Here is a 21,788-nt window from a genome sequence, read left to right on the forward strand (position 1 = left end):
AAAAAAAAAAAAAAAAAAAAGATAAATGCTGGCAAGGAAATAGAGAAAGGGGAACCCTTTTACACTGGTGGTGGGAATGTAAACTGGTACAGCCACTCTGAAAACAGTATGGAGGTTCCTCAAGAAATTAAAAAATAAAACTACCATATGATCCAGCAATCTCACTTCTGGGTGGGAAACGAAAGGAAACAAAATCATTATCTCAAAGAGATTATCTGTACTCTGATGTTCATTCAACAGTCAAGGCACCAGAAATGACCTAAGCGTCCATCACAGATGAATGGATAAAAAAATGTGGTGTATGTACACTACTGAATATTATTGAGCCTTAAAAAAGGAAATCCTGTCATTTGCAACCAGTGGATGAACTTGGAGGACATTATCCTAAGTGAAATAAGTCAAAGACAAATATCACATGACCGCATGGTATCACCTACATGTAAAATTTAAAAAAGAACAAAAGAACAAACAAACAAAAGAAAGAAAGAGCCAAACTCATAGAAACAGAAAGTAGAAAAGTGGTTGCCAGGGGCTGAGAGGTGGGGAAAATAGGGAGAGGTTGGTAAATGGGTACAAACTTTCAGTTATAAAATGAATAAGGTCTGAGGATCTAATGTAAAAAATGATGACTACAGTTGATAACACTGTGCTGTATCACTGAAATCTGTTGAGAGTAAAACTTAAATATTCTCACCATATAGAAAAAAAGATAAATATGTCAGGTGATAGATATGTTAATTAACTCAAGGGGTAAACCCTTTCACAGTGCATACATATCAAAACATCCCATTGAACAATTTAAGTATCTTACAATTCTATTTGTTAATTACACTTCAATAAAGAGGGGTGGGGGGAGCCTAACTAATTTCACCTGTTTTTACTTTTTGAAATATGACTACTCAAAAAGTAAAAATTATATACATGGCCCTCATTTTATTGGACAGCACTGGTCTAGATGATACCAATAAGCTACCAATTAAAGCCAGTATTCCACGAAAATGACTTCTGAAATACTTGACCTAATACTGAGAATTGCCAGCCACCTATCTCAAAGAAACTTGGCAGGCTACAAGGCACTCAATGCTCAACACTGCCTCGGGGAGAATCTCAAATAAGGTCTCAAAAGTTGCATTCCAAGAACTCAATTTAATTCCATTAAAAATTGTTTACTGAGCAACTGACTGGCTTAAGGCAGTGCCCTCGAGCAGCTCACTAGCAGCTACTCTCAACAGGGATTCTGTGAGACAATTAAGTTTTACACTCAGTTTTACAGCAGTTCTCAAACTTTTTGGTCTTGGGATTCCTTCTCTTAAAAATTACTGAGAACCTTCAAAGAAGTTTTGTTTATATGGGTAATATCTATCAATATTTACTTAGAAATTAGATTAAAATTACAATCAGAAATTAAAACAAAATTTTAAAGCAGAAGGATACACATGCACACATTTCATCAGCCATCAGAGTAATCATATCATCAAACATCAGGTGGTCTTTTGAAATCTCCACTGCATAATTATGAGAGAATGAGAGTGAAAAATGAAAATAATGTTTCAATATTTATAAAAACAGTTTTGACCTAGGGACTCACTGAAAGAGTTTTGGAGACTCTGGGATCCCTGGATCAAACATTGAGAACAACAAGGCATCACTGTGTGTAATGAATTAACTTCTTGCCTAGGTATCTAGAATGGTACTGAAACAGGAGGGAAGGGGGCAGAACACAACCTTTAAAAGAATGACATAGCCATAGGACATGACAAAAACTGGTTAGAACCAACTAAGTCCAAGATGGCGGAAGACGTGACTTCCACTGGACCTTAAGCCTCATTATATGCTCATTGTAATACATTAGCATATGCTAAATGACACACCCACCAGAGCCATGACAGTCTGAGGCTAACCATAAAAGGTCAAAAAGTGAGCAGTGGCCCAATTCCTGGAAATCCCCACCCCTTCCCCAAAATAATTGGAATAATTCTCCCACTCATTAGGCTACGAAATTACCCAGCCCATAAAAACTAATCATGTCATATTTCGGGGCCTCTCACCTTCTGCGATGGCCCACATTCTGTCTGTGGAGTGTGTTTCACTCTAAATAAATCCACTTCTTACCAATCACTTTGTCTCTCACTGAACTCTTTCTGTGACGAGACATCAAGAAACTGAGCTTCATTAAGTCCTGAGACCAGGTGTGTCATCTCAATTAAAAGACCGTGGGTTCAAGTCCCAATCTGAGTTGCACGGTTTCAGTACCACCTTTGGGGAAAACTGAGAAAATCTTCACTCAAATTTTTTTTCCTGTAGGACTTAATTCCTTCTATAAGAATTAATTCATTCTCAGTTGAGATGGCTTCTAGAAAAGGAATTTAAATGTCTTTGCAATGAGCCTTGGTGAAAAGCTTTTTCCTTTTAAACTTACTAGAAAATAGAATTGTCATCAGGAAACAGGTTTAATGCAACCCAAAACCACCACAAACTACACAAGCTAGACTATAAGGCTAAACCAGCCAAGCACTAAATGGCCACGATTAAAGATGTACCATACGTACCACGGTCAGGACGTAGGCTGGTCATACTCTTGGGAAGATCCTGACCTTTGCGCTGGAACCAATCAAGGAGTTGGTATTTTAGTTTGTAACAAATATTCAGATCAAGTACTAAGGGGCAAAGACATACATTTGGAAAGAACCCATTACTCCATCCATTTTACATACCATCATAACTGTTTCTGGGAAAATATGCAGCTGTCAAGCCTAAGGAATGACTGAGATGTTAGGATTCTAGCCAGCTTCAGACAGGAGGATTCAACATGACCACCAACGATAATGGTCAATCAGCTCTCAATGAATCCCAAAGGAAATACCGTTGACCCTGAACAATGTGGGTTTGAACTGCTAGGGCCCACTTATACATGGATTTTTCTTGATAGTAAACACTACAGTACTACACAGTCCATGGCTGGTTGACTCCACAGATGTGGAGGAATCAGGGATGTGGAGGGCCAACAGTAAGTTTTATGTGGATTAATCCCGGTGTTGTTCAAGAGTCAACTATAGTTTTAAATAAAAGAAAAAGAAAAAAAAAGATTCAACTATTGTTTAAAATATCTAGCCGGTCTTTAGGTGATTTTTATTTTTCTATACTTCTCTGTTTGGGCTGTACTGAACAGGGAAAATAAAATAATTCACGCATGCACAATGTCTGGGGGATAGAGAATTGAGAGCTTACCTGCAGTGACAAAATATACCATGAAACATGCATTATTCTTGGAAGTATTTCTAAGGTGGAACACGGTATATCGCGCATAATTAATAAATGAAAATTTTCTGGTGACGACTTGGAATTCAAGGCATAGAAGGGACATTTTTAAGGCAAAAAAGAAAATAACTTCTCAGTTCCAGTAATTCCCATCTGGTTAACATTTACCGTCTCAGAAAACAGAAGTCCTAGGAATGTCTCTAACACAATGGGCAACTCCCTCAGCCTAACTGACATTATTGTTGTTGTTATCTTAACATTTACATGGTGCCAACAATACTTTGTATGCTTTACAGAACATTAAATCAACTCCTGGCCTGTAGGTTTACCACTTAAATGAACTGAACAAAAAGATCTTTAAAAAGGGATGGGGGGAGATAGGAGAAGAGGATGGAGTTGATAAAAAACATGAAGGTAAGGTTAGAATTACTTACAAAGTATCAGTCCCCATTCCATTTTCAGGTATTTATTTTGGATTGACCAAATCTCAGAAGTCTAAGAGGGGGATTTAGATTGAGACTGAGGGCTGAATTCTAAGGGAGCTATTTAAAAGGATGCCCTGAAGCCTTTTTTAAAGGAAGAATTTAAAGGAAGGGCAGGAAAGAGGGAAAGGCCCAAAGAAGATTGGAGGGCAAACAGGAGCTTTGAGCAGAGAGGAGGGATTGGGCAGAAAAGCACAGAGAAATGGGGAGGAAAAGGGTAAGAGCTAAATGGTTTAACAAGGAAGTCCTAATAGTTTAAAGTGGCTACCAAAGCAAATGGTATAATGAAACAATACTAATTGTTACAGAAATGTTTTGAAATAAAAGAAAAACAGAACAGCAGTTAGTCCAAGGAGAAATTTAAAGTTATGGTAGGAAATTAAGCTATGAAAGATGAAATTTTCGTGCCAGAGAAGAAAGACTGGACATGTGAGTAAAGAACTTGGCAATGGCCTGGACTGTGAGGTCAGAAGGAAGCAGAAAGCTGAATGGATTTCAAGATGAATTTTCTTAATGAAGTACATGCTACTCCTTCCTAGAGTGCCAGCTCATAGGTAAAAATAACACAGACTCACAGAAGGATTGTGCTCTTCCCAAGAACGGTATTTGTCAAGGAGTCTGTGTACTGTTAGGCACATTTAGATGCAGCACCTGGAACACTCAAAGCTTTTTAAATCACCAGCTGGAAAGAGAGCTAATCTCCCCAATGGAGATTTATTACACTGAGTATCTTGCTAACCTTACAATGAATGGTAGTGTTGTTCCCAGTGAACAAAGTCAGCAACAGTTCATATTTTAAATTGTTTTAAATTATATTAATATGCCCCCAAAGCCTAATAACATAGCCTGCAGTAGCAGGAGGTTGATTGAACCAAGGGAACACAATAACAGTTGAAAAACCATTCTAAATTCCTCATCTCTTTGCATCTCCCAATTATTTGGTAATGAAGACTAAGGGAAAATAGGAAGCAATCTCCATTATCAGATAAGCATCTTACCCTCCCTACTTCTGAAACTCTTACCTGTCATGCATCCTTAGATGTCAGTACTGTGAGCTAATTGTGAAGATGTACATCTTCGTCAAGCCAGGCATTTCTAGTCTGAATGGTTATAACACTGGGCTGTCTGTCTTCCCTGCAGCAGCCCAGAGTTAGAGCCAGCTTCCCTGTGCCCATCAGGAACACTGCACCAAGTACCTTCTGAGGGGTTTTCCTAATCCCAGCTGCAAACCATAAGTGCTGGCAGGAAATGCCCCCCTGGGATTCCACCAAAATGGGAATATTTTTGTGTGGTGGCTTCTTGCATTTATTCTGACTTCAATGAGTTCCTTTTATTAAGTAGTCATCACATTTTCAAACCAAACAGATTTCATTTCCATAATGAATGTCTGTGTCTCATGTGAAGTGAACAGTGAAGTTTAACTGACTTAAATCACTCGCCTGGATAGTCTAACTGGAACATTAATTAATTCTCAAATTTCTGATATTTATTTTAAAGGCAGGAGGAGGAATGTTGATAAACAACAGTGCCATAGAAAAAAATGTGAAAAACTGTTTCAGCAAAGTATAGCTCATTATTATATGGATTATTGCTATTAGATTGGCCAAAACGTTTGTTCAGTTAGTGAATACGTTGTTCAATTCAGTTCTTGGTGAAAATGACTTTTATTTTTACTTAAAACTGAATGAACTTTTTGGCCAACCCAATACATATCACATGTATGTTAACATTACTGTACCCATATTAAATGTAAAAACACAACTACATGAAGTATGTACTTCATATCACAGTTAACATTTAATAAGATTGTTCGCCCTTTCCCTTAGCAGGATTACATGCATCCTAAATTCTGACTTTCTATAATAGTCCTAAATTGACATTACAGTACAAGTCTAGAATTCTACAAAGCTACTAGAAGTACCAGCAAGGATTTTACTTTTAAATAAGCTACCATAATTATGTATTAATTCACTAAAATATTAAGTATAGTTAATAACAGTGAGGGTTTTTTAAAAAATCATTAAAAGCATCCACAATTTAAGCAAAAACCAACCTATTTATTACACTGTCTACTGGGCCCTCTTTTGATCTTTTGACAGTATTGTTTTTAAGCAAATGGATATGACTCCTAATTCACTGCCAAAGAGACCCAAAAGAATCTCCAGACATCAGAAATAGTTTCATTTAAGACAGACATATTTGCATAAATATCTTTTTAGGAAAGTAACAGACCATAAGAAACATCATCCAAAAAATCACAAGGAACAAGATTTATGAGATGAGAAATGAAGGGAGAATAGAGAGCGGGGGGAAAAGAAAATAAAATGTTAATTGATAATAACTTCAAACTAAAAGTAATTATCCCTCCCTATTCTTTTTTTAATTTATTTTCTTTTTATTTATTTTATTTTTGGCTGCGTTGTGTCTTCGCTGTGCGGGCTTTCTCTAGTTGCGGTGAGCGGGGGCTACTCTTTGTTGTGGTGCATGGGCTTCTCACTGCAGTGGCTTCTCTTGTGGAGCACAGGCTCTAGGTGCGTGGCTTCAGTAGTTGTGGCACATGGGCTCAGTAACTGTGGCTCACGGGCTCTAGAGCGCAGGCTCAGTAGTTGTGGCACATGGGCTTAGTTGCTCCGCAGCATGTGGGATATTCCTGGGCCAGGGATCGAACCTGTGTCGTGTCTCCTGCATTGGCAGGCAGATTCTTAACCACTATGCCACCAGGGAAGCCCTATCCCTCCCTATTTAAAGATCTCTTTGAATTCTCCTGAGATCTCTGGGTCACAGATTTCTTTAGAGATCATACTTGCATTCTTTGAAACAAAGTCAAAGAAAATTCCAGTAAATCAAATGTACTTTTCTGAGTAGAAGATGGCACAGAATAAAGAGTTCTGGTAGGAAAGACATAAAAACTAACACATACAGTAGCAGAATCTTTTTCCCTCTGAACAAAATCTCATAGAAGCTCTAATACGTAAGATGAGGAATGGGAGAAGCACCTACTCTGGTTAACTCTGGGTAAGAGGTTCAGAGACAGACAAAACTTTTCAGAACCCTAGGGCTCTGGAGAACAATTCAGAAATCACTGGGACAGCAAAAAGAGAACTGGAGTGAGTTGAGATCTAGAAACATTTGTGACCTTGGGCATATCACCTTACCTCTATAGTCCTCAAGGTCCTTATCTACTAAATGAAAGGTGTGACTGTAAGTGACCTGCAGGCAGAGTTATCAAGACAAGGTCTCACCATGCCAATTCCTAAGTAGAACTCTGAGAGACTCTGGTATTGCTTCTTTTACATTTTTATTTTATTTTTTTAAGTTCCAAGGTTCATTCACATAAAATCAATCAGAATCACCAAACAGTTCTCAATCTTGAACAACTAAAATATTTAAGCCATCTAGTTTTACAGTGCTATATAATATAGGACGATATGATAAGCAGAAAGATGTATTTACCACATTTGAGATAACCTCAGTGAGTAAGCTCTTAAGTATTACCTTTCTTACTTAAACAGCAATTAAATACATTGAAGCATAACACCACTGTCTACCTAGGAAAGCCTTGGCATTTTTGCTGCTAATATTTTCTCTATTGGTAAAATCAATATCTCCTACCACTAAGACTAAGAAAACTGATAATCAATAATATTATTAATTTCCATTCCACTTACAGAACAAACAATGGTAGTCTAAATTAAATGGAATGTGATGCAGGCCACAATTAAACTAATTAAGCCATAAATTATAAACAAATTAGGAAGATGTCAATATAGAAACCAAAAATCCAAGTCTAAGAATCTTATCCAAATTTGATAGTTTCCATCTATAAAAAGAATCTTAGAAATGAGAAAATTGAAGTGTCAAGTTAGTTTTATATTTTTTCTTTGTTTTAGACAAGTTAATCCCAACATATTAAACATAATAAAAATAGCTTTAAATTTATTAAGCACTTAATACGTGCCAAGGCAGTTACTTTTTATTATGAAAAATTTCAAATATATATAAAAGTAGACAGTAATACAATTAAATCATCAATCAGCTTCAACAATTTTTAACTCATGGTCAATCTTGTTTCATCTATACCTCTACCAATTTCCTCCAAAATCCCAATTGCCATATCATTTCATTTGTAAATATTTCAGTATGTACCTCTAAAAGGATCCACTCTCTTATCTTAAAACATAACTATGGAACAGTTATCACACTTGAAAAAAATAACAATAATTATAGGCATTAACTCAATCTCCACAACAACCCTGTGAAGTAGGTACTACTATCATTCCCATTTAAAACTGACGCACAAACCAACCAGGTAATTTGCCCAGGTTATACGGTACTAAATAGCAGAGGCAGAACTTGAACCCAAGCATTTGAGCTCTAGAACCTGAACCCTTAACTACACACTATGTTTTGCTGCCTCTCAAAACTAGATTTTACGGTAAGGAGTTCTTAAATATAAACATAGTAAACTGACTAACAAAGGAATGAATGACAGAATCAGAAGTCAGCAAAATTTTGAAACCAGGAACATACATCACAGTACTTCGCCTCTCCTCCAACTTCTTTCTTCATCTTCTGCTGGTATGCTCACGAACACCTCTACCTTCCTTCGTTTAACATAATGCCAATCATTACAAGGTTTGTTCTTTTCACTACAACCAGCTCCACCAGGTTAAGCTGATATTTGGGATGTACTCTCTGACTAGCTTTCATCAAAACAGACTCACTGGGTGCAGTCCTACTCAAAATTAAATATTCTCTACAGAAGTCATAAGATGTAGCAGACAGACCCTAAGGTGACCAACCTCCAGTGATTGCACACACCATACATTCATTCATGATTTTGTGTAATCTCTTCTCTCCCCTCCATCAAGCTGGAAGTCCTGATGAAGCAAGTGGCCATGTTTGAGAAGCTCCTAAGAAAAGGAACTGTGGATGGTCTCAAAGAACTGTAGGCCACCTCTCTAGAACCTGTGGGCAGCCTCCAGCCAACAGCCAGCAAAAAGTCAGTCATAAAGCCACAAAAAAATAAACTCTACCAGTAGTCTGAATGGTCTTTGGAGTGGGTTCTTCCCCACTGGGGCCTCCAGATAAGAATGCAACCCACCCAATACCTTGATTACAGCTTTATGAGACCCTGAGCAGAGGGTCTCCTGACCCACAGAAACCGTGAAATAAAAATGTGTGCTGCTCCTACCTTGACTGGGGAGTCGGCAGTGACTCCCATGAGGAAGCGATACTTAACTGAGCTCTGATAGATGAACAGGCGTTAACTGGGGGGAGGAATGGTCAAAGGTCCCAAAATTGGGGTAGCATGGCAAACAAAGACTGAAAGAAAACAAGTGTGCTTAGAACAGGGTAGAGAAGGAAGACCAGACTGAGGAGGGCCTCATAGGCCCTAGGAAAGAAAGTAATTTGGAGGACTTTATCCTGAAAGCTATGATTAAAAAGTTTTAAGCAGTGGGTACCATAACACCTGAATGTCCCAGAGACATCTTTAATTCAACTGTACAAAATCCAATTTCATTATCCCTATTTCTCATTTCCCAATTTCTATTAATGGCACTATCCTTCTTGTAGCTAGGAAATGACAAACAGGCTACATTATTTTACGTTCCTACCAGAAATGCAGGAGAAGGTTCTAATTTCTCCACATCCTCACCAATACTTGTTATTGTCCATCTTTTTTTAATTATAGCCATCCTGAAGGGTACGAAGTGATATTTCATTGTGGTTTTAATTCTCATTTTCCTAATGACTAATAATGTTGAGCATCTTTTTATGTGTTTATTGGGCAGCTGTATACCTTCTGTTCATTTTTTAATTAGGTTGTCTTTTTATTATTGAGTTGTAAGAGTTCTTTATATATTCGCAATACAAATCCCTTATCAGATATATGGTTTGCAAATACTTTCTCTTCATTCTGTGATTTGTCTTTCACTTTTTTGATGGTATTGTGTACAGCACAAAAGTTTCTAATTTTGATGTGCTTCAATTTAATGTTTTTTCTTTTGTCCCTTGTGCTTTTGGTGTCCTACCTAAGAAACCACTGCCTAACTCCAGATCACAAAGATTTACTCCCATGTTTTCTTCTAAGAGTTTTACAGTTTTAGCTCTTAAATTTATATCTTTGATCCATTTTCAGCTAATTTTTGTGTATGGTGTAAAGCAGGGGTCCAAGTTCACTCTTTTGCATGTGGATATCCAGTTGTCCCACCATCATTTGTTGAAAAAACTATTCTTTCTCCATTTAATTGTCTTGGCACTCTGTCAAAAGTCAAATGACCACATTTGGCTTTTACTTCTGGACTCCTGAACCTATTCCACTGATCTGTCCTTACATATACTGTCTTGTCTCCTAGTTCTTGATATTCTAGATGTTGATATTCACCTTACTCTCTTAAGGTTGGTGTTAATTACACAAAACAATGGGTTTTGTAAAGTCTCAAGCACCCAACACAGGACCTAGGACCCAGAACCCAGAGCAACTATTTATAATTATTTAGCAACTATTAATTATTAATAGCAACTATTAATGAACCAAACCAAAAAGATTTCTGCTTGTGATTTAGGGAGAACTTTTAAAATTATTTTTAAAAAGGTCAATTGATAAAGCAAATATTAAAAATTGAGATGAAAATAACCTACCAACTTAGCAAAATAACAACAGAGAAATAGAACTAAGAAAGAACTGGAGTAACGGTTACTAGGCAACCACAACAATTACTAAAGGGGACGACTACTCCAAATTTTTATTCCAGTTAATTCATTCATTAACGTAACTGTGTATGTTAGATCCTAACTACTTCTTTTAAAAAAGAAAGGACTGAGGTGCTTACAAAATCAAATACATAAAAGAAGACAATTAAAAAAAATCAATAAATTCTTTCCTCCTATTTTCTCAAAGCTATAGTGCCCTTGGGAAAGGGCCAAACACTTCTAGATCAGCAGATATGCAAAGGATTCATTAGCATTAAGTCCATTAGTCTACAGGCAACACACACGGGGAAACTTCTAATATATGAAACAAGGACAAACTGTGTTAGACTCTTCAAAGGATAGATATAGGAAGTTCTGGCCCTCACCTCCCCAAATCTCTGCTTTTTAACCAAAAAAGGATAAAGAAAAGTGAGGGTTTCTTTGTCCTCTGGTTCCTCCAAAGTAGGTCAGGTCTGTGTGTAATTATTGGCTTTAGCATTCCTTCAGAAAAGGAAGAGATGTCAATGCATGGAGATTTTTAAAAACAGCACACTCAGGCTAGGGGTAGAGGCAAAAGAGTGCCTCTGCTGCTTACCAAAAAAATAAACTAAGAACAGTCTTTTGTTTTTAAAAATCGTAAGTCAATTTTAAGACAGGTAGGATAAGAGGCCTAATTTCTCATTCTAAGGCTACAACCCCTGAACTTGTTGAACTTGTGGATAAATCCTCCTTGTTTCATCTTCTTCCTAGTCATGCTCCCTACTTAGCAAGGTTGACATGAAGAAACCGTGAAAAATAAATTCAAGATATATTTACCAGAGGATTTTCTATGTAAGAACACCTACCAAAAGATTAATTAAGAACTAGTATTTTGCATTACCAAATCTTTCCTTAGAAAAAAATCACTCTGGGGTTCTTTTTAACAATATGCTCATAGAAATTTTTATTGTGAAATACGTCACATACAAACCACAGTTCCTTATGTGCTTTTCTATTGTAGTCCCTATCTCAAGACAATCACTATGCTAAAACTTATATTATCATTCCTTTGCTTTTCCTTACAATTTTACCCTATATGTATCACCAAACAACATATTAGATTTGCCTGTTTTTATTTTTATTTTTTTATTTTTTTTTATTTTTTTTTGCAGTACGCAGGCCTCCCACTGTTTTGGCCTCTCCCGCTGCAGAGCACAGGCTCCGGACGCACAGGCTCAGCAGCCATGGCTCACGGACCCAGCCTCTCCGCGGCGTGTGGGATCTTCCCGGACCGGGGCACGAACCCGCGTCCCCTGCAATGGCAGGCGGACTCTCAACCACTGCGCCACCAGGGAAGCCCCGATTTGCCTGTTTTTAAATTTTATATCAAGAGAATCAGACTGATCATTGTTAACTGCCTTTTTTGATCCTTATAATGTATTTATAATATTCCTCCATGAAGATGCACGCAGTGGTACCTAATTCACAATATTTATGCTAAATAGTCATTCTTTTACAAATATACCATCTTTATTATTGCTTTACAGTTGCTGGACATTTAGGTTGTTTGCATTTTTAGCTATTATGAACAGTATTTTAAATATTCTTATACTTGTCTCCAGGGCCATGAACACAAAAGTTTCACTAGGGTATATATTTAGGAACCAATAAGTAAAGCCAAATTGTTTTCCAAAATGGTCATATCCAACAGTGGGACTGTTCCCACTGTTCCATATCATCACCAACAACTGTTATTTCTCATTTTTCCCAGTCTGGTAAGTGGTGGGGAGCAAAGAGTTCCTCGCTGTTTTAATTTGTATTTCCTTGATTACTGAAAAGGTTGAGGATCTTTTCATATGTTCACGGACCATTTATTTCAGCCTCTGTGAAATAAACTTGTTCGCGACTTTCCTATTTTCTTTCTTTTTAATTTGAAAAGGTCTTTTATATTCTAGATGAACTTTGTCAGTACATCTTCTCTCAAGTTGTGGCTTATTTTTTCACTCTCTTTATGGTGTCTTTTTTTAAGTAAATTTTTTTTATTGAACTATAACAGATATGCAGAAACATCTCCAAATTATAAGTGTAACCCACATACGAAAAAGCAACTTGGCCCTTTTGGCTCTATGAGCAGCACCATGGCGGTCGCCAAGAACAGGCGCCCTTCTAGGAGGCCTCACTTTTAGTCTAGCGCAAATTACCTAGACTATATGAAGGTGATAAAAGCATAGTATAAGTGATTTTTCTCCTACTGTGAAAAAAAAAAAAAGAACAAGCGCCTTACAAAAGGCAGCAAAATGGGAGTCAAGAAGAAAGTAGTTGATCCATTTCCTAAAAAAAATTGGTATGACATAAAAGCACCAGTATGGTCACTATAAGAAGTACTGGAAAACCACTAGTTACAAGAACTCAGGGAATGAAAATCACATCTGATGGCTTCAAGGGTAGTATTTTTGAAGTGAGCCTTGCTGATCTGCAGAAGGATGAAGTCACATTTTGAAAAGTCAAGCTAATTACTGAGGATGTTCAAGGCAAAAACTGCCTGACTAATTTCCATGGAATGGATCTTAGCCATGACAAAATGTGCTCCGTGGTCAAAATGGCAGACCATGATTGAAGCTCATGTTGATGTCAAGACTACCAATGGTTACTTGCTTTGTCTATTCTGTGTTGGTTTTACTTAAAAACACAACACTCTGATGCAGAAAACCTCTTAGACTGAGCATCAACAGGTCCACCAAACTTGGAAGATGATGGTAGTAATCATGACCTGAGAGGTGCAGACAAATGACTTGGAAAAGTGGTCAATAAATTGATTCCAGACAGCATTGGAAAAGACAGAAAAGGCTTGCCAATCTATTTATCCACTCCATGATGTCTTTGTGAGAAAACTAAAAATGCTGAAGAAGTCTAAGTTTGAACTGGTACTAAGTTTGAGCTTCATGGTGAAGGTGGTAGTTCTGGAAAAGCCACTGGGGATGAGACAAATGCTAAAGTTGAACGGTCTGGTGGAAATGAGCCACCAATCCAAGAATATGTTTAAGATTCAGAGAAAAAATCCGATTTGTGGGGAAAGAAAGCAATTTTGGGTTCTCAATAATTTGTAAGAGTGTAAGAAGTCCTAATATCAAAAAGTTTGATAACTGCTAAATCAGACATATGTGGTATCTTATTCTCCGTGCCACTAAACCTCATATGTCCCATCTCTTCTTTCTCTGTACTAAATTTCAGAAATTTTCTTCAGATCTATCTTCCACTTCACTCTTGAATTCTATCCAATCTATATCATCTTTCCATTGTGTTTTGTCATTTTTTTCTTTAAATTTATTTATTTATTTATTTTTGGCTGCGTTGGGTCTTTGTTGCCACACGCGGGCTCCTCTAGTTGCAGCGAGCGGAGGTTGCTCTTTGCTGCAGTGCGCAGGCTTCTCATTGCGATGGCTTCTCTTGTTGTGGAGCACGGGCAATAGGCACGCGGGCTTCAGTAGTTGTGGCACGTGGGCTCAGCAGTTGTGGCGCACAGGCTTCGCTGTTCCACGGCATGTGGGATCTTCCCAGACCAGGGATCGAACCTGTGTCCCCTGCATTGGCAGGCAGATTCTTAATCACTGCGCCACCAGGGAAGCCCCCGTCATTTGTTTATTATTTCTAGAAGTTCTGCTGAGACTGAGCTCTTCTTTCACACCTTCCTCAACAATTTTGAGTCTCTTCACCATACCGTAATTTTAATCCCCTCTTTTATTTCTTTAAACATCTATAGTCTTTACAAGACTAATGATTACCGCTGATGTTTTAGTTATCTAACACTGTGTAACAAACCTCCCCAGAACTTTGTGCATTCAAACAACAACAATCACTTATTTTGCTCACAAATTTGCAATCTGCCCAGGGCTCAGAAAGGACAGCTTGTTTCTGTTCCATGTGGCACCACCTAGGGCTGCTTGACAGGAAGTTGGAGGATCCAGTTTCCAGAGGCTTCTCACAAGGCTGGTAAATTAGCACCGGCTGGCAGCTGGCAGCTTAGGCCTCAGTTCATCTCCACATGGGTCTCTCCATGGACTGCATGGGCTTTTTCACAGCATGGTGATGGGTTCCAATAATGAGCATCCCAAGAGGGAAAGGAAGGTGTGTGGCATTTCTATGACTCAGCCTCAGAATTCACATAATATCACTTCCGTGTTGACTGACTTTTGGTCAAAGCAGTCAGAAAGCCCTGGCTAGGTTCAGTGGAATGAGACAGACTCTACTTTTTTTTTTTTTTTTTTTTTTTGCGGTACGCGGGCCTCTCACTGTTGTGGCCTCTCCCTTTGCGGAGCACAGGCTCCGGACGCGCAGGCTCAGCGGCCATGGCTCACGGGCCCAGCCACTCCGCGGCATGTGGGATCTTCCCGGACGGGGGCACAAACCCGTGTCCCCTGCATCGGCAGGCGGACTCTCAACCACTGCGCCACCAGGGAAGCCCCAGACTCTACTTCTTGATAGAAGAATAGCAAGGTTCTAGAAGGGCACATGGGTTGGGAAATACTGCGGCAGCCATCTTTGGAAAATATGATCTGCTACAGCTGCTTGTCTTCTTGTGCAAGCTCACATCTCTTGCAACTTTATCCATAAAAATTTTTGAGATCTGTCCACAGACATTTAAATTTGATTCTCCCAGACTCTGGGAATCACAACCAACTAGGACTACTAACAACAAAGTTAGCAGCTGAGAGATTTTCAGGCCTTACAGGTAGTGCAAAATCCTGGCTGCAAATCCATGTGAGGGCAAGCTTCTGTTTAGGCAGTTTCTTGGGAGACTTTTTCCCCTTCTCCATTCAGATCCAAGGCATTAATATGCAAGTCTCTGTATGCAGGGAATTTTTTCTCCTACTCATCCACTGAGAAGTCACCTTTCTAGGATCCCAGTTTTATATAGGGCAGTTTCTAATATGACCTCCCACTCTGCTTGGACACTATTTTCTTCTCTTGTCCCTCCTCCCTTTGGCTCTAAAGCCATAGGAAACCCTCAGCACAAACACCACCATCAATGCTTACTCTACATTGTGGAATCATGCTTTCTAGTCCTTTCAAGGCCTTCAGTTGTTTTTCTCACATGGGCTTCAGTATTTTACATATATTTTTCCCCAGCTTCATTTTAAAATGTTCTGACCAGAAGGGAATTCTCTGCACATCTAATCTACCATATTACTGTCAAAGAAATTACTCACCATTCACTTTAAGCTATTTCACTTACTAAAAAAAGATAAATAATGTCAGGAATACATCTATGTTTTTAAAAGGCAGCCATGTAAAATATCATATTTACTTGGATGGAAATGCTTTGGAAAATGTCCTTAATTAATACACTTCCCACAAAGCAAATCAGAGGGAACTTAAACTTATTAGAAACAGTAACTTTTGCCCCAGATTCTTCACATCTCTTAAACTCTATTGGGCTCTATGCCCTTGTACGTATTTTTTTTTAATTTATTTATTTTATTTGTTTATTTCTGGCTGTGTTAGGTCTTCCTTGCTGCGTGGTCTTTCTCTAGTTGCAGTGAGCAGGGGCTACTCTTCCTTGAGGTGCGTGGGCTTCTCACTGCAGTGACTTCTCTTGTTGCGGAGCACAGGCTCCAGGAGCGCAGGCTTCAGTAGTTGTAGTAGTTGGGCTCAGTAGTTGTGGCTTGCGGGCTCTAGAGCACAGGCTCAATAGTTGTGGCGCATGGGCTTAGTTGCTCCGCGGCATGTGGGATCTTCCCAGACCAGGGCTCGAACCTGTGTCCCCTGCATTGGCAGGCAGATTCTTAACCACTGAGCCACCAGGGAAGCCCCCTTGTACGTATTTTAAACATGGTTTAGAACTGCACCACAACCCAAGGTAAAGGAAACTGTACCGATTTAAAGGAAAAAACAACAAACTATTTCTAGAGCCAATGTCTTAAGGTTAAAATTAAAAAAATAAAAAGACGAGGTCAATGTCATGTAGGAAGAGGTAAATTCAAGTTCTCTTTGGCAAAATGAAAATGAATTAACTGGATTTAATATTCATATGCATTTTTTGAAACATATTCTTAAGACTAAAGAAACAGCAGTTCATGAAAAAAAAGGAGCTATAAGCCACTGGAATAAAGCCTTTGCGCGTCAGATCTCCCCACCACGCTGAAAGCAATGGCTACAAATTACCATATTCCCCAAAAGATGACAGCCAAACTCTTCTATCCCAGAGGAAAAATGGCTATTGCAGCCGTTAGTCAGCACTGCAGGAGGCTTAAGACTAAGTCACTGAACAGACCATTTATTGTTCTTCATCTTGTACAATATGACCTTTCCAGCTCAGCCTGCTAAACATCACAGTGGTCCATGAGGAGAAAATCCACATGGAAGCAAATTCCAAAATGCAATTTACCCTATAGGCAGCTTGCTTTTCCAGATTCTTCATCCCACTTTGCTCTACTCCCCTCTGGGTCATAACAGAACTTGGCAAATGTTAGAATTTGCTATGTATAAACTCTGGAGCCCAGATTAGAAAACTCAGCAAAGTATGCATTTGGTACTGGCAAAAATGGTCGCTTTGTGCACTGATTCAGATTTGCTAACTTAGGATATCTACGGTTTCAAAAATGTGTCTGCAACTGTTGAAATAAAAAAAATCGGAGAAAAGGCACGTGTCACACACATCCCAACATAGGCTTACGAGTCTTCTGAGATCATCCTCTCCGTACCAACAAAATACCAAGGCCATTACACAATTTGTGGTTTCTTCTCATAATTGAAGAAATTAATAGCTTTGGATGCAAAACTTAGATAGCTTTACTCTGAGATATTCTCCCAGCCTTGGAGCTCTGTGTATAGAATCCCGAAGTACCAGTTACCAGACTCCCAAGTAGAGGTCTACAAAAGGTTCTTTTCATTCACTAGCAATCTTTCTTCATAGAAAACTTCAAAAACGTCTTTTGGAAGGGTTTTCCACTTATAAAAAGAGTCTGCAACAAAGCCCTATTGTATAGTAGTTTGTGTTTACCAAGTTGATAAAATCCATCTATACTGTAATTTCATGTCATACTTTATTGATAGCTCTTTTCCTTATATTAAAATCAAAGAGTTAGCATCCTAACAAGGTAGAGAGTACACAGGATACATTTAGCACATGACGTATGACCAAGTTTAAAAGGGTTGAACCTGGAAAAGGTAAGTGCTCAGTTTGAATTGTAAGTAATCTGACATACTGATTTGAGGAGCAAAGCTACATTCTATAGTTTTAGGCAATGTAAATCTAAAGCATAACACAGCAATGAGTTTTTCCATCTGAGTAATAAGGGTATTCATATAAACTAATTACAGCCTAGAAATTAATTAACTGATCAAACTAGATGAGTTTACCCTTGGTAAATTAATAAGAGCTTGCTTGTCCATCTGGACATTAAAATGCTAGTCAGCAGAGGTTTTGTTATAACTTAATCTGTTTTGATTTGCTTTACATCAGAATTTTTTTGGCCTCCATTTGTTCACCTACATCTCTGGAAGTTCCTTTATACACATCCAATAAAAGCAAAACAAGTACTTAAGCTTGTACATATGATTCTAAGGGGCTATCTTTTTAATAAATTTTGCATTTATTTAGAGCAATAATGTACATGCATAAAGATATTATTGTTTAAAAAAATTATACTTTGTAATGCAGTCCCTTAACACACCCAAAAAAATCAGTGCAACCAATGCCTATTCAATGAATAGTATAACTACAAATAAAAAGGTCCTCATTTACTCCTGCACAGAAACTGAAGGACCTACTAGCATTAACCTCAATTCAGTATTTTAGACACACAGGCTTTACGGAGAAAATGAGTTTATAATTTCAGATACCTCTAACTGTCAAGTCACATAACCAGGTCTGGGTTTCTACAGGGCTGTGGTAGCTCACTTCAGTTAGTGAAGCAACCCATCAAGGGCATCAATCAGTCTGGTTGGGGGGAAAAAGCATCAATATATTTATTATATTTTGGATATATACATTTTTTTCAGTCCACTCTTCCACCTTTTTCTGAAGAACAATTTTTTTGTTACACTCTAAACTTCTGGCTTTTGATATCAAGTAGAGAATCCCAATGTCATTAACGGTGCAGAAAGAAGAGCCTGGGCTTGAGGCAAGAGAATGAAATTGGAATCCCAACCCTACCACTTAGTTTCACATCTGTAGAACAACTACTTTAATAAAGTTGCTATAAAGGTTAAAAGATATATCACCTAGAACAGTAGCTGGCATAGAACAGATAACTAATAAATATTGGCTGTTCTTATTGTTGTTATTAGTACCAACACTATTATTATTATTCTACTTATTCCTGATGGGTCCCTACCCTGTTTCCTAGCAATTCCAAACTTCTGTCACTTTCTTCAAGCCCTCTAGTCAAGCTCAAATCCCTAACTTTCAACAAATGACCCACTCTTGTGCTTGATAGAGAAAACAGACATGAAGAATTTCCTCAATGTCATGTCTCTAGATATCTTCATGCACCCAAATTTGCCTTTTCTTTTTCATTCTAGAAGAAGCAGGTCTTTCCTCCAACCTCAGGCAAGCAGTAAGTGCCCCGTAACTGTCAGTCACTAACTATCGTCCTCTTCCTCTTCCTCAACAAAAGGAACAGGAATTTCCAGACTCCACGTTACTGAAGACTGGCTGTTGCTCCAATCTCAGGCTTGGCAACTACCAACACTCATGTGATTATGGAGGATGGCTACTGGTTTTACAGTAATCCATTACTCTCTTCTTCATCCTCAAAATCCATTTAGCTGACATAAAGGAGGTCAAGTTCTCATAAAATAACTAATGGTTCAAACTCATAGAAACAGAAAGTGGAATGGTGGTTGCCAGGGGCTGGGGGGAAGGGGAAATGGGGTATTTTTTAATGGGCATAGAGTTTCGGTTTTGCAAGATGAAAAAAGTTTTGGAGTTTGGTTGCACAACAATGTGAATGTACTTAACACTACTTAACTGTATACTGAAAAACAGGTAAAATGACACGTTTTATGTTAGGGTTAATCTTACCACAATTTAAATACACACGTATTGGTACTAGCTCAAGGCCACCCCAATATGACCTCTGCCAACCTTTGCCCTGAATTCATTTTCTGGACCCCTATTCAAATTAGGGTGAAAGTTCATTTAGCCATTTCAGTTTGTTCAAGCAAATTCCTGACCACCATCTAGATAACTTATATAACCTATGTTTTTATAAAAGATAAAAGAGATGCCATGTTGTTGAGGGATACTTGGGGGTTAGGATTGAATTCTCAGAGATAACAAGTACAGCATCTGCTTCCCTCCACCCAGCAGAAATAAATATTAAAATAATTCTCCAAGAATACTACTCACACTCCCAGGGGAATCTTCTGACACTGGCACATAGGATACTTGGGACAGAGGTATGGAAGTGAATAAACATGTGGTAGAAAGCTCTCTTAACATAACCTGCTCCAGTGAAGCTCACCAAATGAAACCCATGTTGTAGGAAAAAATTTGACTTGAGATGCAAATATTTATAAAAACTGTGACTTAAAGACCATCTATCTTTAGGAGAGAAAATATGCAGTAAATCTAACACAGCAACAAACTAAAATGCAGGGTGAAAAGATAATAGTAAACCATTTCAACCAGAATAAGAAACTGTACATTTGAGAGGTTTTTTTTGTGTGTGTGTGTGGTACGCAGGCCTCTCACTGTTGCGGCCTCTCCTGTTGCAGAGCACAGGCTCCGGACGCGCAGGCTCAGCGGCCATGGCTCACGGGTCCAGCCACTCCGCGGCATGTGGGATCTTCCCAGACCGGGGCACGAACCCGTGTCCCCTGCATCGGCAGGCGGACTCTTAACCACTGCACCACCAGGGAGGCCCGAGAGTTATTTTTAAAATGTTAAGTATTCACTCTTTACCTCAAGATGTTCAAGAATCATTATACAGAGACCTGAGTGTGTTAAACACATGCAAACACATATGAACAAAAGCTAGGTTTGGCTGTATTCACAGAACTTGCCTGTAGTTGGGTGGTACAACTCCCACTTACCTCTTGAAGTATGTAAAGGACATTACCTCAACACAAAGGACACTACCTCAACACAAAGGACATTACCTCAACACAAAGGACACTACCTCAACACAAAGGACATTACCTCAACACAAAGGACACTACCTCAACACAAAGGACACTACCTCAACACAAAGGACATTACCTCAACACAAAGGACATTACCTCAACACAAAGGACATTACCTCAACACAAAGGACACTACCTCAACACAAAGGACACTACCTCAACACAAAGGACACTACCTCAACACAAAGGACATTACCTCAACACAAAGGACACTACCTCAACACAAAGGACACTACCTCAACACAAAGGACATTACCTCAACACAAAGGACATTACCTCAACACAAAGGACATTACCTCAACACAAAGGACACTACCTCAACACAAAGGACATTACCTCAACACAAAGGACACTACCTCAACACAAAGGACATTACCTCAACACAAAGGACACTACCTCAACACAAAGGACACTACCTCAACACAAAGGACACTACCTCAACACAAAGGACATTACCTCAACACAAAGGACATTACCTCAACACAAAGGACATTACCTCAACACAAAGGACACTACCTCAACACAAAGGACATTACCTCAACACAAAGGACATTACCTCAACACAAAGGACACTACCTCAACACAAAGGACACTACCTCAACACAAAGGACATTACCTCAACACAAAGGACATTACCTCAACACAAAGGACACTACCTCAACACAAAGGACACTACCTCAACACAAAGGACATTACCTCAACACAAAGGACACTACCTCAACACAAAGGACACTACCTCAACACAAAGGACACTACCTCAACACAAAGGACATTACCTCAACACAAAGGACATTACCTCAACACAAAGGACATTACCTCAACACAAAGGACACTGCCTCAACACAAAGGACACTACCTCAACACAAAGGACATTACCTCAACACAAAGGACACTACCTCAACACAAAGGACACTACCTCAACACAAAGGACATTACCTCAACACAAAGGACATTACCTCAACACAAAGGACATTACCTCAACACAAAGGACATTACCTCAACACAAAGGACATTACCTCAACACAAAGGACACTACCTCAACACAAAGGACATTACCTCAACACAAAGGACACTACCTCAACACAAAGGACACTACCTCAACACAAAGGACATTACCTCAACACAAAGGACATTACCTCAACACAAAGGACATTACCTCAACACAAAGGACATTACCTCAACACAAAGGACACTACCTCAACACAAAGGACATTACCTCAACACAAAGGACATTACCTCAACACA

General features: G+C 38.7%; 1 protein-coding gene and 1 pseudogene across 7 annotated transcripts in view; one reads left to right on the plus strand and one right to left on the minus strand.

Annotated features, from left to right (window-relative positions):
* The window catches only part of SIK3 (SIK family kinase 3), a 296,083-nt gene that overhangs the window by 111,843 nt on the left and 162,452 nt on the right, over nucleotides 1-21,788 (minus strand). For 2 of the 7 annotated variants that reach the window (XM_089915560.1, XM_089915563.1), the window contains one exon: nucleotides 2,550-2,601. The exons of the other annotated variants lie outside the window; for them this stretch is intronic. The gene's annotated coding sequence lies outside the window, so the exon portion shown is untranslated. The remainder of the gene's footprint in view (nucleotides 1-2,549; nucleotides 2,602-21,788) is intronic. 7 annotated transcript variants of the gene reach the window in all.
* Nucleotides 12,643-14,204, plus strand: LOC111166947 (small ribosomal subunit protein eS1 pseudogene; annotated as a pseudogene).

The sequence above is a fragment of the Delphinapterus leucas genome, chromosome 7 (genome assembly GCF_059928025.1).
Source record: "Delphinapterus leucas isolate spDelLeu-1000000601 "Yukka" chromosome 7, BTC_Dleu_Yukka2, whole genome shotgun sequence".
NCBI classification, from domain to species: domain Eukaryota; kingdom Metazoa; phylum Chordata; class Mammalia; order Artiodactyla; family Monodontidae; genus Delphinapterus; species Delphinapterus leucas.